The sequence below is a fragment of the Panthera tigris genome, chromosome F2 (assembly GCF_018350195.1).
Source record: "Panthera tigris isolate Pti1 chromosome F2, P.tigris_Pti1_mat1.1, whole genome shotgun sequence".
Lineage (NCBI taxonomy): Eukaryota > Metazoa > Chordata > Mammalia > Carnivora > Felidae > Panthera > Panthera tigris.
The window spans coordinates 36,779,619-36,800,130 of NC_056676.1; the positions used below are offsets into that span (position 1 = coordinate 36,779,619).

At 39.5% G+C, this 20,512-nt stretch overlaps 1 long non-coding RNA gene across 1 annotated transcript; it reads left to right on the forward strand.

Moving 5' to 3' along the window:
• The first annotated feature begins 8,023 nt into the window (after positions 1–8,023).
• LOC122235012 lies at positions 8,024–20,082 on the forward strand. Its single transcript, XR_006213080.1, has 3 exons — positions 8,024–8,094; positions 12,914–13,067; positions 19,964–20,082. It is a non-coding gene; the product is annotated as an uncharacterized LOC122235012 (long non-coding RNA).
• The last annotated feature ends 430 nt before the right edge of the window (positions 20,083–20,512 follow it).

Sequence of the window (20,512 nt, forward strand, 5' to 3'; positions counted from 1 at the left end):
CTGAGATTACATTAGAAAAAGAGAAGGTCGGGAGGAGCCAAGATGGTGGAACAGCATGGAATTGTATTTTTTGCATCTTGCATCCATGAAATACAGCCAGATCAACACTAAACCTTCCTGCTCACCTAGAAAACTGATCTGAGGATTAACACGACAATCTGCACAACATGAACCAAAGAACTCAGCAGGTACATGGCATGGAGAGGTGAACTGGGGGAAAGAGAAGCCCTGCAGGGCAGGGAGCTGTTTTTGCTTGTGGACAGAGGATGGAGGGGGGAGTGGGGGGTGGAGAATACAGGAAAAACACCCCCCCCCCCCCCGCCAAAAGCAGCTGGAGAGAAAGTGGTAAAGCAGAAACAGGCACAGGGACTGAACTAAAAAGGGAGAAAGGAGAAAGGAGAGGGTTTAAATTCCATTAAGACACTATAAACGGGGGAGCACAGAGTCTGAAACAGCGCAGCTCAAACCTGGTGGTGCTCTGGTGAGAAGGGCGAATCCTCAGGAGCAAAGTGAAGTCCGGAGGTCTTTGGGCCACACGGGGAGAGCCAGTTCCCCTGCTGGGAGGACACCTGGTAGAGGCTGTGTGGCTCTCCCACAGGCAAAGGCCCCAGTGGACCCGGGAAAACAACCACATTCGCTGGTGCTGGAACAAGGTCCTAAAGGGTGAAACCTAGTGCCAGATGTGTGTTGTGATTTTCCATAATCCCTGAAACACTGCTGCTACATGATCACTTGAACTTTTTCTGGGGTTGACTGGAACCCAGCCGCAGTCTCTGGGCATCGGCAGCAGCACAGTCCTGCGAACATTCCTGGGTACAGCCAGCACCCAGGCATTGCTCGGTGAGACCCTCCGGCAGAGGGGCAGAACAGGTCAAAGCCACAGTCCCTCAGAAGTAAGGGGTCGAGAAAAACAGCCGCATCTGAGATAAAACTCAGGAGGGAGATGCTGCCTGGGGCTGGATCACAGACAGTGTGAAAGCAGGAAGTGGATGGAAGCCAGAGACAAAGGACAGGTGCGTGATTGCTAATTGGGGAAAACAGAGCTCTGATACTAGAGACTGGGTAGCTGGGTGACACCATTTTCACCACTCCCATGCATGTGCATATGCACATACGAGCGCCACAACAATCCACCCCATTAAGCTAAGCAGTGCCATCTAGTGGAGAATGGAGCCATTACACTAAGCCCCGCCCAACTGGACCAACTTCGCTCTTCAGGAACACAAGTCTCTGCCTGCTGAGTTTATGGACTATAAAGTACTTCATAGTTTGACTTCTAGGGGAAAACAAAGTAATTTCAATCATATTTCAGTCTGTTCGCTGGTCCATCTATTCAATTTTCTTTTTTTTTCTCTTCCGTTTTTCTTGAATACAGAAAGAAAGTATTTATTTTTATTTTCAACTTTTATTAAAATATTTTAAAAATTTCAACTATATTTTTTTACTTTTTTGTAAATTTTTCAAATTCTATTTGACTTCCATAATTTCATTTTATTCTATTTCAGTGTACTCGTACTCATTTTTTCAAATTTTCAAATGGTTTCCTTTTTTTCCCCCCTGTTTTCTCTAATCTATCAAGCCCCTTTCAACACCCAGACCAAAACACACCTAAGACCTAACATCATTTATTTGATCTGTGTGTGTATGTTTTTAAAATTTTTTTAATTTTAATTTTTTTAATTTTAATTGTTTTAAATTTTTTTACCTCATTAATTCCTTTTCTTCCTTCAAAATGACAAAACGAAGGAGTTCACCTCAAAAGAAAGAGTAGGAAGAAACAACAGCCAGGGACTTAACCAACACAGATACAAGTAAGATGTCTGAACCAGATTTAGAATCACGATAATAGAACACTAGCTGGAGTCAGAAACAGATTAGAATCCCTCTCTGTAGAGAAAAAAGAAGTAAAAGCTAGGCCGGATGAAATTTAAAAAATGCTATAACTGAGCTGCAATTTCGAATGGATGCCACAGTGGCAAAGATGGATGAGACACAGCAGCAAATCAGTGATATAGAGGACAAACTTATGGAGAAAAATGAAGCAGAAAAAAAGAGGGAGACTAAGACAAAAGAGTACAATTTAAGAATTAGAGAAATCAGTGATTCATTAAAAAGGAACAACATCAGATTCATAGGGGTCCCAGAAGATGAAGAGAGAGCAAAAGGGGTAGAAGTGTTACATGAACAAATCATAGCAGAAAACTTTGCTAACCTGGGGAAAGACACAGACATCAAAATCCAGGAAGTAGAGAGGACTCCCATAAAAATTCAACAAAAACCGACCATCAACAAGGCATATCACAAAATACTCAGGCAAGGAGAGAATCATGAAAGCAGCAAGGGAAAAAAAGTCCTTAACCTACAAGGGAAGACAGATCAGGTTTCAGCAGATCTATCCACAGAAACTTGACAGGCCAGAAAGGAGTGGCAGGATATATTCAATGTGCTGAATTAGAAAAATACGCAGCCAAGAATTCTTTATCCAGCAAGGCTGTCATTCAAAATAGAAGGAGAGATTAAAAGTTTCCCAAACAAACAAAAATTAAAGGAGTTCATAACCACTAAGGCCAGCTCTGTAAGAAATTTTAAGGGGGACGCTCTGAGGGGAGAAAAGAATACATACATACATACATACATACATACATACATACATACGTACATACATAAGTACCAAAAGCAACAAAGACTAGAAAGGACCAGAGAACACCACCAGAAACTCCAACTCTACAAGCAACATAATGGCAATAAATTTATATCTTTCAGTACTCACTCTAAATGTCAATGGACTAAATGCTCCTATCAAAAGACAAAGGGTAACAGAATGGGTAAGAAAACAAGATCCATCTATATGCTGTTTACAAGAGACCCACTTTAGACCTAAAGACACCTTCAGGTTGAAAGTAAGAGGATGGAGAACCATCTATCATGCTAATTGTCGACAAAAGAAAGCTGGAGTAGCCATACTTACATCGGACAATCTAGACTTTAAAATAAAGACTGTAACAATGGATGAAGAAGGGCATTATGTCATAATTAAGGTGTTTATCCACCAAGAAGACCTAACAATTGTAAACATTTATGCTCCAAATGTGGAGCAAAAAAATATATAAATCAATGAATCACAAACATAAAAAAACTCATTGATAATAACACCATAATAGTAGGGACTTCCACACCCCCACTTACAACAATGGACAGATCATCTAATCAGAAAATCAACAAGAAAACAGTGGCTTTGAATGACATGCTGGACCAGATGGACTTCACAGATATATTCAGAACATTTCAACCTAAAGCAGCGGAATATATGTTCTTCTTCAGTGCGCATGAAACATTCTCCAGAATAGACCACATACTGGGACACAAATCAGCCCTCAACAAGTACAAAAAGATCGAGATCAGACCGTACATATTTTCAGACCACAACGGTATGAAACTTGAAATCAACCACATGAAAAAATTTAGAAAGGTAACAAATACTTGGAGACTAAAGAACTAAAGAATGAATGGGCTAACCAAGAAGCTAAAGAGGAAATTAAAAAGTACACGGACGCCAATGAAAATGAAAACACCACAGCCCAAAACCTCTGGGACACAGCAAAGGCGGTCATCAGAGGGAAGTATATAGGAATCCAGGCCTTCCTAAAGAAGGAAGAAAGGTCTGAGATACACAACCTAACCTTACACCTCAAAGAGCTGGAAAAAGAGCATCAAATAAAACCCAAAACCAGCAGAAAACAGGAAATAATAAAGATTAGAGCAGAAATTAATGCTATCGAAACCAAAAAACAAAAACAAACAAACAAACAAAAAAAACAGGAGAACAGATCAATGAAACCAGAAGCTGGTTCTTTGAAACAATTAAAAAAATAGATAAACCACTAGTCAGTTTGATCAAAAAGAAAAAGGAAAGGACCCAAATAAATAAAATCAAGAGTGAAGAGGAGAGATCACAACCAACACAGCAGAAATAAAAACAATAATAGAATATTATGAGCAATTTTACACCAATAAAATGGGTATTCTGGAAGAAATGGACAAATTCCCAGAAATATATAAACTACCAAAACTGAAACAGGAAGAAATAGAAATTTTTAACAGACTCATAACCAGTAAAAAATTGAATTAGTAATCAAAAATGTCCCAAAAATCAAGAGTCCAGGGCCAGATGGCTCTCCACGGGAATTCTACCAAACATTTAAGAAGAGTTAGCACCTATTCTCTTGAAGCTATTCCAAAAAATAGAAATGGAAGGAAAACTTCCAAACTCTTTCTATGAAGCCAGCATTACCATGAGTCCAAAACCAGACAAAGACCCCACTAAAAAGGAGAAATATAGACAATTTCTCTGATGAACATGGATGCAAAAATCCTCAACAAGACATTAGCCAACCGGATCCAACAATACATTAAAAAAATTATTCATCACAACCAAGTGGCATTTATACCTGGGATGCAGGGCTGGTTCAATATCTACAAAAAAATCAATATGATTCATCACATCAATAAAAGAAAGGACAAGAACCACATGATCCTCTCAATAGATGTAGAGAAAGCATTTGACAAAATATAGCATCCTTTCTTGATAAAAACCCTCAAGAAAGTAGGGATAGAAGGATCATACCTCCAGATCATAAAAGCCATATATGAAAGACCCAATGCTAATATCATTCTCAATGGGGAAAAACTGAGAGCTTTCTCCCTAAGGTCATAAACAAGACAGGGATGTCCACTTTTGCCACTGTTATTCAACATAGCTTGGAGGTCTTAGCCTCAGCAAACAGACAACACAAAGAAATAAAAGGCATCCAAATCGTCCAGGAGGAGGTCAGACTTTCACTCTTTGCAGATAACATGATACTCTATATAGAATACCCAAAAGATTCCACCAAAAAACTGCTAGAACTTACTCATGAATTCAGCAAAGTTGCAGGATATAAAATCAATGCACAGAAATCGGTTGCATTCCTATACACCAACAATGAAGCAACAGAAAGAGAAATCAAGGAATTGATCCAATTTACAATTTAACCAAAACCCATAAAACACCTAGGAATAAATCTAACCAAAAAGGTGAAAAATCTATACACTGAAAACTATAGAAAGCTTATGAAAGAAATTGAAGAAGACCAAAAAAAATGGAAAAATATTCCATGCTTCCTGATTGGAAGAACAAATATTGTTAAAATGTCAATACTACCCAAAGCAATATACATATTCAATGCAATCCCTATCAAAATAACACCAACATTCTTCACAGAGCTAGAACAAACAATCCTAAAATTTGTATGGAACCATAAAAGACCCCGAATAGCCAAAGCAATCTTGAAAAAGAAAACCATAGCAGGAGGCATCACAATCCCGAACTTCAAGCTTTATTACAAAGTTGTAATCATCAAGACAGTATGGTACTGGCACAGAAACAGACATTCAGATCAGTGGAAGTGAATAGAGAACCCAGAAATGGACCCACAAACGTATAGCCAACTAATCTTTGACAAAGCAGGAAAGAATATCCAGTGGAATAAAGACACTCTTTTCAGCAAGTGGTGGTGGGAAAACTGGACAGCAACATGCAGAAAAATGAACTTGGACCACTTTCTTACACCATACACAAAAATAAACTCAAAATGGATGAAAGACCTAAATGTAAGACAGGAAACCATCAGAATCCTCGAGGAGAAAGCAGGCAAAACCTCTTTGATCTTGGCCACAGCAACTTCTTACTTAAGACATCTCCAGAGGCAAGGGAAACAAAAGCAAAAATGAACTACTGGGACCTCATCAGAATAAAAAGCTTCTGCACAGCGAAGGAAACAACATCAGCAAAACTAAAAGGCAACTGAGAGAATGAGAGAAGATATTTGAAAATGACATATCTGATAAAGGGTTAGTGTCCAAAATCTATAAAGAAATTATCAAACTCAACACCCAGAAAAACCCAAATAATCCAGGGAAGAAATGGGCAAAAGACATGAATAAACACTTCTCCAAACAAGACATCCAGATGGTTAGCCAACACATGAAAAAAATGCTCAACATCACTCATCATCAGGGAAATATAAATCAAAACCACAATGAGATACTACCTCACACCTGTCAGAATGGCTAACATTAACAACTCAGGCAACAACAGATGTTGGCAAGGATACGGAGAAAGAGGATCTCTTTTGCATTGTTGGCGGGCATGCAAGCTGGTGCAGCCACTCTGGAAAACAGTACAGAGGGTCCTCAAAAAATTAAAAATAGAACTACCCTACAACCCGGTAACTGCACTACTAGGTATTTATCCAAGGGATACAGGAGTGTTGTTTCAAAGGCACACATGCACCCCAATGTTTATAGCAGCACTATTAACAATAGCCAAAGTATGGAAAGAGCCCAAATGTCCATCGATGGATGAATGGATAAAGAAGATGTGGTATATATATATATACACAATGGAGTATTACTCAGCAATCAAAAAGAATGAAATCTTGCCATTTGCAACTACAAGGATGGAACTAGAGGATATTATACTAAGCGAATTTAGTCAGAGAAAGACAAATATCACATGACTTCACTCATATGAGGACTTTAAGACACAGAACAGATGAACACAAAGGAAGGGAAGCAAAAATAATATAAAAACAGGGAGGGGAACAAGACATAAGAGACTCTTAAATATGAAGAAAAAACAGAGGGTTACTGGAGAGGTTGTGGGAAGGGGGATGGGCTAAATGGGTAAGGGGCATTAAGGAATCTCCCCCTGAAATCTTTGTGCACTATATGCTAACTAACTTGGATGTAAATTTTAAAAATTAAATTAAATTAAAAAGAAAAAAAAGGTCAAATATGGAAGCATGGAAAACATAAAAATTATGTTTTTATTCAAGTAACACGTGCACATTGTGGAAAAGTCAAAAGGTGTAGATAATCACAAAATAAGCTCACTACCAATAAGCACAAAAATAAGTACTGTTGACATTTTCCTGCATATCATTCTAGGCTTCTTACGTATAATCTATACATAAATATATGCCTGTTAAAAATAGGCAGAATCAAAAGTGCCATCAAATTTTAGGGTTAGTATAAATTGCATTCTGTTGACAAGAGGTTTTTTTTCACCATGTACAGAAGTGCCCTTTAAATTTGGGAACTTCTGTATCACTCAGATGTGTACTTTAGCAGTTGTAAAAAGTATCAGATTCTACTCTCTGTGGGCTGCCTGTGCTAGACAAGGCTTAAATTGTGATTTAAAAAAATTTTTATTTTAATCTATTTTATTTTGAGAGAGACAGAGAGAGAGAGAGAGAGAGAGAGAGCACACAAGCAGGGGAGGGGCAAATAGAGAGAGAGAGAAAGAGAGAGGGAGAATTCCAAGCAGGCTTCATGCTATCAGCACAGATCCCGATGCAGGCCTCAATCCCATGACTGTGAGATCATGACCTGAGTTGAAATCAAGAGTTGGATGCTTAACTGACTGAGTCACCCAAGCACCCCTTAAATTATGATTTTTAAAATCAAGGTTATGTAATTTCTTGTAAATCATTGTGAAAGGGTCAAGAACTCAGGATAGCCATTCCTCTAATTTCCATTTAAAATCTATTATTTTCATGTTAGTAGAATTATTAAGTTGTTACCAAGCAAAACTATATTTAAAACAAAATTTTAAACTATGTATAGGTATATATTCATATGCACCTATGTATTTAACATATTTAATCCTGGTTAAAAATAAAAGTTTATTTGTATTTAATCCTGGTTAGAGATAAAACTTTAAAATGCTGTGAGTTTTTTCTTAGGTGTAATTGACATCTAACATTATACTAGTTCAGGTATACAGCACAATGATTCAATATTTGTATACACTGAAATAATAATGAGAAGGATGTATAAATGCTCTCAAAAAAATGGGCTCCCTGTCTTGGCACAAATGTTCTCTTTTCTATAAGGCTTTACCCATCTTTTTAAATTTTGCCAGACCTCCTCTCTTTGCCAAAATAGTAATCTCCTTTACCCTCTTCCCTGCTGTTTCTCCACAGCAAATACCACTGGACAGCATACAACATAATTACTTCCTTGTGTTCGCTGCCTCCCTCTCCTCACTGCAGAGTAAGTCTCTTTCAGTTTTGTTCATTGATGTGTCTCAAGTACCTAGAACAGTGTGTGGCCCGTAATAAATACTCAAAAATATTTGCTGAATTAATGGAAGTGGGAAAGGAAAGGATGTACTACCAGGGATTGATGCAGGTTTTGTGAGACCTCACACTTGTAAAATTGGGGAGGGTTCTCTTTAAGAAAAAAAATGTTTTAATATCTTATTTCTGCAAATTTTACAAAAACATATTATGACTATGTGAACACATCTGTAGCCTGTAAACTTAACTTGAAAGTTAAGTTTATTAGTTCCGTGGTAATAAAAACTAGAATTTTGAGGATTACCCATTTCATGCTTTAGATATTGATAGATTTAGATTTAGAGATTTTTGTCAAAGGATAGTAACAATATTGCTCTGTGAAAGAAACAAGTTACAAATGGGGTGTATATTATGACACCATTTGGTACAAAATGAATGGAAGAATATAGAAAGTATATCTGTGGGTGATGGGATTACAGGTGTGATTTCTTCCATTTGCTTGTCTATATTTTCTAAATTAAATAAATGAATATGGATTACTTTCATCATGAGGGAAAAAGTTATTATTTTTCATTATAAAAGCAGATTCAATGATAATTAGAAGGGTGTGTTCTAATTCCTTTTAAAGTATTGATGTAGGGTTCCCTAAATTATTTATGCTACTTCTCCTCTTCCTGATGAAAACATAACATACCTTTTTTAAAGAACTGGTCAAGATCTGAGAACGCTTCTTGGCCATAGCTATAACCACTACCTGCCCAACCCCACCCCCCAACTGACACACATCTTTGTTCCTGTCCCCCATCCCCACAATCACTCTAAAAAGTTAAGCACACTAGCTAAGTGGCCCATGAAAGGTACACAATAAAATTCATTTCCAATGAAATTTAAAGAGTTAATATATATATGGATATTAGAACTGCCCTTTATATCAATAACAACATGGACATACAGACTTGGCAGGGAGATAATGGTCTACTCTTTGCACACATTCAGGTAGTTCTTAGCATTTCCAATGAGAGTTCCTAATTTTATCTACAAATGGTTATTATTATTCTGAATTGTATTAACTAATTTGATGTAGCCAAAAATGTTTTTGAATGCAATTAGAAATAGGTTTAAGCAGATTTTATTTTTAATTTATTTTTTCAAGTTCATTTATTTATTTTGAGAGAGATGTGAGTGGGGGAGTGGCAGAGAGAGAGGAAGAGAGAGAATCTCAAGCAGGCTCCATACTCAGCATAGAACCCATCAAGGGACTCATCCCAAGACGCTGGGATCATGACCTGAGCGGAATTCAAGAGTTAGTCGCTTAACTGACTGAGCCCCCAGGTGCCCTATTTTTACCGGATTTTAAATGGATTAGTAAAAGCACTAGGACATTTCTGCCATTTGTTAAGAAGCCAGTTTTATTTTCAAATTGTGAGGAGCTATCTCAGCACATTTTTAACCTACCACGCTTCTGGTTCCTTTTCTTTTCTTTCCAATTCCAACTTTCATTGGGAATAACCTAAAAGTAAACTGTTTTGCACATGGCAAAAATAATGTTCTGAGTTAAGTTCCATAAAAAAAAAAAAAAAAAACACCATTTTGGATGCTGCAAGCTTTTGCCTTTTCAAAAGGATTCAAGTTCTAATGGACAAAAGGGAGTAGAACTAGCAAAGGAGGCTGAGAAGGACTAGAAAGGTAAGAGGAAACTCAAGAGAACATTGGACTAATTAATCCAAGGCAAGGGTCTCAAAGAGAGGAAGAAGGGGTTATAAAACAGAGCCAGGGAAAGAGAGTACTTACTGCATATTCCCAACACCTTCCTCTGTGCCTGAAAATAGCCAGTTCCTACCTGGCTAGTAACTTTCTCCTTCCTTTCAAAGAATTGTTATGAGAGGCACCGGGGTGGCCCAGTCTGACTTGGCTCAGGTCATGTTCTCAGGGCTTTTGAGTTTGAGCCCCGCATTGGGCTCTGCGCTGACAGCTCAGAGCCTGGAGCTGCTTAGGATTCTGTGTCTCCCCTTGCTCTCTGCCCCTGCCCCACTCGTGCTCTTTCTCTCACTCTCTCCAAAATAAATAAACATTAAAAAACAAACAAAGAATTCTTATGAGAATAGCAAAGAAACTGAAGTACAAAACGCAAACATGAAGGAGCTTTGCAATCAGTAAAATGCTGTGTACATGACTAGTCAGGTGAATAGTCTGCTGGTCTAGGTGATTCAGACATGTCCCCTTTATGGGAAAGAGCTATTGCAACACAGGTCAGAGGTGATGGATGGAATCTAGTGCCTCAGCAGGGGAGCTGTTACATAGGAGATATTCGACCAGCAAGGTCTTCAGAATTTGCTGTTCATGCCGCCTGTATTTCATCACCAACGGTTCACTATTTATTCTCTGATCTTTAGTTTCTCGTCTACCTTAATGCCCCTGAGCTACTAACATTGTGCATGGAGTTCTTTCAAACACTCAGACTTTAAAAGGACAGGTACATGGGGCCCCTGGGTGTCGGTTGGGCAGCCGACTTTGCCTCAGGTCATGATCTCGCAGTCCTGTCCGTGAGTTTAAGCCCTGCGTTGGGCTCTGTGCTGACAGCTCAGAGCCTGGAGCCTGCTTTGGATTCTGTTTCTCCCCACCTCCCCCCACTCATCCTCTGTCTCACTCTCTCAAAAATAAATAAATGTTAAAAAAAATTAAAAAAAAAAAAAGGACAGGTACAAAAAACAGTAGTGGTATAAAATCCAAAGCAACTTTAGAGTTGTGGTCAGCCCTCTATGAATAATGACAGGAATGCTGAAGCTTTAAATGAGGTTAGACTTGAGGGGAAAAAAAAGGAAAAAGGCCAGAGATAATAAAGACAAAAGGGGTTCCTTATCCTTATTGATGAGGTCCTGTTTAACACTTAAAAAAAAAAAGTAGAATACATAACTTCCATCTGACTTTCTTCTTTCCTATCAAGAAAAAGATAATCAATGAAAAGTTCCCAACACTTGAAAAGATAAACCAAACACACTTAACAAGGAGCTGAAGTCCATTTGATAGGTGAAGAATGATACGATCATTTAGCTATTTTCAGTGTTCAAGTGAAATACTTTCCGGAGCACTAAAATGAGTGAGTTGTCAGTGTCGGCAAAGGACTACCGTCAGTAATCTTTGAAAATTGCAAAGAATGGTCGAGATGCAAGAGAACCAGATACAGAGATGCCCTAATTTAAGAACAGAGAAAAAAATGCTCTCTTCTTAGAGAGAATTGCCCCATATGTGGGGCAAGGTTGCTGTGATCCCTGTTAGAACTTTCTAACCCTAGGTTATCACAGAAGGTGGGGGGGGGGGGGCAGTGATGGCTTCCCACCAAAGCTGGCTGACTAAACACACACATTTACCTCTCTTCCCAAATCCCAAAGGAATGTCAGAAGAGTAGCATTAAAGCAAAATAAATCTAAATAAGTTTTAGAAAATTCAGAAGGGGGTTACTAATAGTCAACCTGAACAGTGAGAAATTTCTGGAATACATAGATGCTGAAATGAAACAGAGCTAGTAACCCACAAATCTAGACCATGAAAGAAAACTTTAAAAATACGAGTTTTCCCTTAAAGACCTGAATGTGAGACCTGAAATCATAAAAATCCTAAAAGAGAGCACAAGCAGTAATTTCTGACATTGACCATAGCAACATTTTTCTAGACATGTCTCCAGGGGCAAGGGAACTAAAAGCAAAAATGAATTATTGGGACTACATCAAAATAAAAACTTCTGCACAGCGAAGGAAACAATCAACAAAACTAAAAGGCAACCTACTAAATGAAAGAAGATATTTACAAATGATATATCTGATAAAGGGTTAGTATCCAAAATCTATAAAGAGCTCAAAACCCAAATATGTATATAATTCAAACCCAAAAAACAAGTAATTTGATTAAAAAATGGGCAGAAGACATGAACAAACCTTCAAAGAGATATACAGGTGACCAAAAGACACATGAAAAGACGCTCAATATCACTCACTATCAGGGAAATGCATATCAAAACTGCAATGTGATATCACCTCACACCTGTCAGAATGGCTAAAATCAAAAACAGAAGAAAACAAGTGTTGGCAAGGATATAGAGAAAAAGGAACACTCATGCACTCTTGGTGGGAATGCAAATTGGTGCAGTCACTGTGGAACACTCTGGAGGTTCCTCAAAAAGTTAAAAATAGAACTACCCTAAGATCCAGTAATCACACTGCTCAGTTATTTACTCAAAAAATACAAAAACACCAGTTCAGAGGGAGACATGCACACCTATGTTTATTGCAACATTATTTACAATAGCCAGAACACGGAAGCAGCCCAAGTGTCTGTCAATAGATGAATGGATACAGAGGAAGTGGTACATATATACAACAGAATACTATTTGTCAGTGAATAAGATTGAAATCTTGCCATTTGCAAAAACATGGATGGAGCTGGAGAGCATAATGCTAAGCAAAATAAGTCAGTCAGAATAAGATACATATTATACGATTTTACTCTATGTGGAATTTAAGAAACAAAACAAATGAGCAAAAGGGAAAAAAAAGGGGAGAAAGTCAAAGAAACAGACTCTTAACTCTAGAGAACAAATGGATGGATACCAGAGTGGGGTGGGTCGGGTGACATGGTGATGGGGCTAGAAAAGCACACTTACCATGATGGGCACTGAGTAATTTATAGAATTGTTGAGTCATTATTTTGTACATCCGAAACTAATATGACACCATATGTTAACTATACTGGAAATAGAATTAAAACCTTAATTTAAAAATTACAAGTTTTCCCAGCAGAATTCTGCAAAGGCCTTGCCATCAAAATCAGAAGCCGGCTGGAGGAAGTGAGCCGTGGCCAGGCGGGAAGCTAACTTGTGAAGCCAAGCCGGTCCCTGTGCTGTCTAACGCTGATGCTGACACATGGCCCAGGCTGCATACGGTCACTTTTCAAGTAAGATTCTCTCAAAAAAGGATCTCACGTTCTCTCTGGTGCAGAGAATTAGGACCTTGTCACAGGCAAAGGAGAGCCGCATGTCTTCAACATAGACCATACTCACATCTTAAAGGAAAGCCCACCACCACTGGAGTCAGAGCTGATTTAATCTAAACGTGAGCTTCTAGGGATGCCTAGGTGGCTCAGTTGAGAGCCTGACTTCAGCTTGGGTCATGATCTCACTGTGGGTTTGTGGGTTCGAGCCACTGTGCTTGGAGCTTGCTTAGGATTCTGTGTCTCCTTCTCTCTTTGCCCCTCCCCTGCTCATGCACTCGCTCTTTCTCTCTCTCTCTCAAAAATAAACATTAAAAATAAATTAAAACAAAACAAATAAACTTGAGCTTCTAGCCAAGCAAACAAGAATTCTTACTGTCTCCAGCCACCAATAATGTTCAAATTAAGATCTCACTTACAAATATGGCCAAACAACCAAGAATAATCAAACAACAAAGAAGCTGGCAAGGAAAGCACTGAACCCAATAAGCAGAAATAACCCCTGAGAAAACACAATATAGGCCAGAGAATAAAATGCTAAAATAGTCATGTTTGATATTTTCAGAAAGATTCTAGAGAGTTCTGAGTCTATAATAAAAGGAAGTACAGAGAGTTACTAAACATTTAGGAAGGTGCTTAAGATTATTCAAACATTCAAAATAAGAAAATGAGGAGAAAAGAGGAAGCAGCGATCACTCTGAGGCAGCATGACCTTATGAACACAAGTGCTGGCTCAATTTCTTCATTTCCTTCTTTTCGAAGTCATCAGACTGGTAGATCGGGGAATGCCAGGGGCATGGGGTGTCTGTCTGGAATCTAGCAGGCCATTAAATTGTTTCATGATAGGGGCGCATGGGTGGTTCAGTCGGCTGAGCGTTCGACTTCAGCTCAGGTCATGATCTCTCGGTCTGTGAGTTCGAGCCCCACGTCGGGCTCTGTGCTGACAGCTCAGAGCCTGGAGCCTGCCTCCGATTCTCTGTCTCCCTCTCTCTCTGCCCCTCCCCCGCTCATGCTCTGTCTCTCTCTCTCTCTCTCTCTCTCTGTCAAAAATAAATAAACATTAAAGAAGATTAAATTGTTTCATGATACAATACCCTGACAACAAATTATGTCCTACCAGTGACTGATAAAACAAGCTGATAGAACTTTATAACACCTTTTTTTTTTAATTTTTTTTATGTTTATTTATTTTTGAGAGAGACAGAGACGGAACACAAGCGAGGGAGGGGCAGAGAGAGAGGAAGACAGATTCCAAAGCAGGCTCCAGGCTCTGAGCTGTCAGCACAGGCCCAACACAGGGCTCAAACCCACAAACCGTGAGATCATGACCTGAGCCGAAGTCAGACGCTTAACCGACCAAGCCACCCAGGTACCGCTCACCTATTTTTAAATCTCTCATTGATCTGTATTTTTCTCCAGATAGTAAACTTCTTAAGATAAGAAACCATTTCTCTTGGGGCACCTGGGTGGCTCAGTCAGGTGCCAACTTCAACTCAGGTCATGATCTCACATTTCATGGTTCAAGCCCCATGTCAGGCTCTGTGCTGACAGCTGGGAGCCTGGAGCCTGCTTTGGATTCTGTGTCTCCCTCTCTCTCTGCCTCTCCCTGCTCACCTTCTGTCTCTCTCTCTCTCTCAAAAATAAATAAACATTAAAAAAAAAGAAACCATTTTTCTTTATTACGTTCAGCCTATCTCCATTGTCGAAGAGATATTTAGCAAATGACAGATTCTCAATAAATGTTTATTGATTGATAATTAAATTTAATATTAATTATCACAAAGCCTCAGCTTAAAAGTATGTATGAGGAGAAAGGGGAAGAGCTAGTTTCTCCGATCATTTGGAAACAAAGTAGGGCTTTTAGCTGATTGCTTACTTAATGTTGTCACCATTGTGGCATGGCTGACAAGAGAAGCATAAATAAAAGGCTATAGTAATGAACAAATAGTGAGGAACAGAAGAGTTGTGGCAGATTGTAGTTTGCAAAGATGACCACAACAATATCTCTCACCCTACATGTATTTACAATGTGACTTTGACTTTTGACACTCCACCCATTGAATGCTACGGATTATGTTCCCTCCCCTTGAATCTTAGCGTGTTCTTTACTATGGCAGAAATGCCACCATAGGACTTTCTGAGCTTAGTCTTAAAAGACAATATAGCTTCTGGGGCACCTGGATGGCTCAGTTGGTCGAACGTCCAACTTTGGCTCCGGTCACGATCTCATGGTCCATGAGTTCGAGCCTCACGTCAGGCTCTGTGCTGACAGCTCGAAGCCTGAAACCTGCTTCAGATTCTGTCTCTCTCTGCCTCTCCCCTGCTTGTGTTCTGTCTCCTCTCTCAAAAATAAACATTTAAAAAAATTTAAAGACAATACAGCTTCTGCTTTGTTCTCTTGGGACATTTGCTCATAAAACCCAAGAGCTGGACAGCTCCAGCTGAGGTCTGAACTGCCAGACATGAGTGAATAAGCTTTCAGATGATTCTAGCCTTAGGCATCGAGTAATTTCAGCCTTCCTATCTTCCCAGCTGAGGTCTCATACATTGTAAAGAAGAGAAAAGCCATCTGTTTAAGAAAAACTCAATTTTCCTCCTTTTGTGTAGGGTAAACCCCAGTTATTTCTTATGATGTTTCTTTTCTGTATCTCTCTTCAAAGACAGAGAATGCTTCTCTTCTGGGTCACCAAATACATGTAGGTTTTTCCTCACGCCAAGCAATTATCTGTGACTGGATGTGTTCACCAACCTGGAAGGTCCCTGAACATCCCACTATTGGGATTTTATGGAGGTTTCCTCATGTAGGCATGATCAATTATAAATTCCATTTTTAGACCCTTTCCCTTCTTGGGAGGTGGGGGATAGGGCTGAAAATTCCAAGCTTTTAATAATGGCTTGGACTTTCTTGTGACCAGCCCCTATTCAGGAGCCCACCCAGAACCACCTCATTAGAGCAAGAGATGCTACTTATGTTCTTATCACTTAGGGATTTACAACATTTTAGAAGTTCTGTCAGGGACTGGGGCAAAGACAACCATAAGAATAAGAGATACTCCTAGTATTGTTATTACAAAAGAAATTATAAGGGCTTTAGGAGCTCTGTGTGTGTGTGTGTGTGTGTGTGTGTGTGTGTGTGTGTGTGTGTATAGGTGTCCTCATTGTTCCGTTCTTAGTTCCCTTGGTTTTAACTTCTGATGATGTCCAGAATTCTATCTTCAGCTCTGGTCTCTATCTTGAGCTCCAGACTTATATATTTGAATAGTTACCTGCTCTCTTCAATTGGATATCCCATAGGCACCCCAAACTGCTAGTGACTGGTGCTAATACCTACACATCCAATCCAGAACCAGCAACCTAGAAATCAGTTGGAGATTTCTCTCTCGCTCCTCACCTCCCACCACTGAACAACCCCTGCCTCCACAGCCAGAGAGGCCACTGAGCCTGCCTCCTGTTATCTGAATCAATCCCTTTTTCTCCAATTCATCACCATTCCCTGGTTCATGTCATCATCACTGCCTCCTTGGGTTCCTTGATCTTCCTTCCTGCCACCACATGACCTCAAATTTATACTAGGCGATGCTGTTATGTTGTTTCATCATATACAAATATGATTATGTTACCATCTTGCTGCAAATCCTTCACTTCCGAATAAAGCCAAAGATTCTTGTCATTGCCATATAAATGGTGGGGAGGTACAGAACAACATACACAGTATGATGTCACTTCTATATCTCTATCCTTGTACTCATATGTTTATATACATAGAGAAAGATACTGGATGTTCAGTGAAATGTCATAGTTGTAATCTCAGAGTGAGAGAGAGTAGTGCAGGTGGTTTTTAGTTTCTTCTTTGTACTTTTATGAATTGTTATCATATATATATATATACACACACACACACATATAAGAATCCTTTTCAAAAAATAAACACATCTCACTTTTACAGAAACAATAAAATGTTTAAAATATTAAATAAAGAGACTCTTCATTATCTGGGGCCTTCACTTATTCAGCTTTCTCATTTCTCTTCTCTCTTCTAGTCCTTCCCTTGGCCCCTGCTTCATACTATGTTGATTCCTTCTGTTCACTCAGCAAACCATGGTCTTTCAAGCATTCATACATCCGATTTCCTCTGCCCAGAGGCACTTTCCTCCCTCTTTGCCTGTCTGATATCTACTCATTTATCAGGCTCAGGTCAGATATTGACTCTTACAGGAGGCTTTTCCTAACCAATGCCTTCACCAAGCTCCTGTGTTGACTTCTACTAACACTTACCACACTGCCTCGTATTATCTTTGGCCTCCATCTTTGTAATGAGTGAATCCAACCCCTGGTATCCACAGATCCCTTACGAGGATGACACAATGAAATTGTTCCATACAATGTTTCCCAAGGAAATCAGTGAAGCACTGTTTAGGGAGATAAGAGCTGAAGGGCGAAGGTTTTGGTATTGCACTCGCTGGGTTCAAATTTCCAGTTTTGCCATTTGCCAGCTATGGAAGTCTAGACAAGTTACTTAACTTGCACCTTAACTGTACCTTAGTCGCCATATCTATAAAGTGAAAATAATGCTAACCACATCATTGGGTTGTGAAGATTAAGTAATGTCAAGTGTAAAAAAGTTTCACGTAGGGTAAGAATTTAATAATAATAATAATAATAATTATTATTATTATTATTAATATTATTTGCTCTTCCCCTTTGACCTATAATCTCCCTGAGAGCAAGGCTGTGTTCTTTATAACTGTATCTCCGGAATCTTGAATGTAATAGGTGTTTCATGGTTTGACAAATAGCTATATGAGCTCATATATTCTTGAATGTTCTGAGAAATGTTTTCCCTTTATTTAATAATTACTTCATGACTATTTTCTCCCTGGAATCAATCCTCCCCTAAGAGCAGCACGACAGAGTCTGCAATACTGGAAAACCCTCATATCTTTCCAGAGCTTGTACGATGCCCAGATAACCACACCCGGCTTTGAGAACGGCTGATTGTGCATTTCCCTGTCTTTCCTCCAGAAGGTCCTTTGCTTCCACCGTTTCTGATGTGTGTTATATTTTTCTGAATTTGAACATGTCTCTCTTCCCTCCTATGTCTTTCCTCCTCTGCCCATACTCTGCATCTTTGATGAGAGATGTTGAATAATAGCAAAAAGAGTCACACAGGAAGGTGTGGAGACATCCAATCCAGCCTTGGGTTTCTGAGATAAGACCTGCCTTAGATCATTCAAAGGGAATCAGTGATTCACATAGAGTCCCAATGAAAGGATTCCATTCAGGGACTCACTGGGACCTTCAGAAGTTAAATATGCTTCTCCAGTTCTCAATCCTGGTCACTTAAAGCCCATTTGAAAAATAATTTTATTGAATTTGTAGGAAAGATGAAATGAGATGATAGATGTGGAAGCTCTTTTGAAAAGTTAAAATGCGAGACACTGGGGCAGTTAAGTGTCAGACTTTGGTTCAAGTCACAATCACGGTTTGTGAGTTTGAGCCCCACATCAGGCTCTCTGCTGTCAGCTCGAAGCCTGCTTTGGATCCTCTGTCCCACTCTCTCTCTGGCCCTCTCTTGCTCACGTTCTCTCTCTAAGTAAACATAAGGAAAAACATTTTAAGTTAAAATGCATAGATGATCATGTGAAATTTTGAGGATAAATTATCCTGTTTGTGTCTTCAGGTAATCAAACTTGGCAATTTTAACCAATATTAATTTGAAATGCCAAATGTTTCTAAATTAAACACAAGAAAATCTACAAATAAGTTTTTTTTGTGTGTCATATTCTTAGAAGTATCAGGGCCTATTAATTTTGACAAAATCAGAAACTTGGGAAATATTTTGATGGTAACCAGGCAACCTCTGGTGAGTAGTAAGCTTGTCATCCTTTCCCACAATAGGAGTCACCATGAAAGTGAGAGAGCTGGATTCTTTCCGCTCTCCACTCAGAGGCAAGTCCGTAAGTGTGGTCTTCCTGAGACACCCCAATATCACACAAGTGCATCACAATATTTTCAAGTTAGCTGCTGAGAGATGCATATAGTGTACTTTATACTCCAGAGTAACTTTCCTGAGCTAAATATCTACTGAGGAAACGGTGTTTTAGCTAATCTGTAAGGATAGTGACAGAGAAGATTGAGGTACAGGCCAGTCCAGAAGGAAGAAAGGAAGGAAGGAAGGAAGGAGAGAGGGAGGGAAGAAAGAAGGAAGGGTTAAAGAAGAGATAAGGGTATGTCTGAAGACAGTGAATAAACCAGTTTGGCAGCAGTAAAGAATCTGTATTCAAAATAGTGGAGTGTTCTTGGGGCACCTGGCTGGCTCAGTCGGTTGAGGGTCAAACTTCAGCTCGGGTTGTGATCTCACGGTTCGTGGGTTCGAGCCCCACATCAGGCTCTCTGCTGTCTGTATACAGCCGGCTTTGGATCCTCTGACCCTCTCTCACTCTGCCCCTCCCCTACCCGTTCTCTCCTTCTCTCTTTGTATCTCTGTCTCAAACATAAACAAACATTAAAAAAAAGAGTGGAGTGTTTGTTTATAAAAGGGAGTCTCGGAAAGATGGTTGAGAGATTTTAGCCACGTGCAAAAGAATTTAGACTCCATGGAGTCAATAGGATCAGGTAGGAAAAAAATTCGGTTTTTGTCTTGTTACTGAGGACACTCTCACAAACCTCTTTCTTGAAACAGAAAAAGTACTGTTTGGGAAAGCCTGCTGCTGAGAGACCTATGTAAAATAACCAGCTCAGGAATTGGCCTCTGCCTTCTTCATCAGACAGCGTATCACCTTGCTGGGGTTTTGTTACATGCGAGGGGCTTATTTAGTCTTGCGAAGTAGGTACTGTTATTATTTATCTTCATTTTTCAGACAAAGTGTACCAACTCGCCCCAGATCACGCAGCCAGCAAGGGTCACAGCCAGGACATGAACCCAGCAGTGTGACTCTGGATCCCTAGCTCCTGTCACTGCTGACTCTTCCTTCAGGCCTCGTAAGTAGGGCAAGATGGGGCTTTTCAAATGTCATTCTGGTGCTAAGATGGGGGAAGATAGGAGGGGAACAGCAAGTGTCCAATAGATGTTTCTGTTCTAGTAACTATTTTAGGTTGCAATTTTCTTATATTGAATCATGAACACAAGATTTGAGAATAGATGATATGTAAGATGAGTGGTTTGGGTGTAGAAAATCAAAACTCACAACCAGTACCATGTTGGCCTCTTTGGACTTTTGAAAACACATTAAAAAGGGGCGCCTGGGTGGCTCAGTCGGTTAAGCATTTGACTTCGGCTCGGGTCATGATCTCACAGCTGGTGGGTTTGAGCCCAGTGTAGGGCTCTGTGCTTCAGATCCTCTATCCCCCTCCCTCTCTGCCCCTGCAAGGCTTGTGCTCTTTCTCTCTCTCAAAAATGAAAAGGGGCG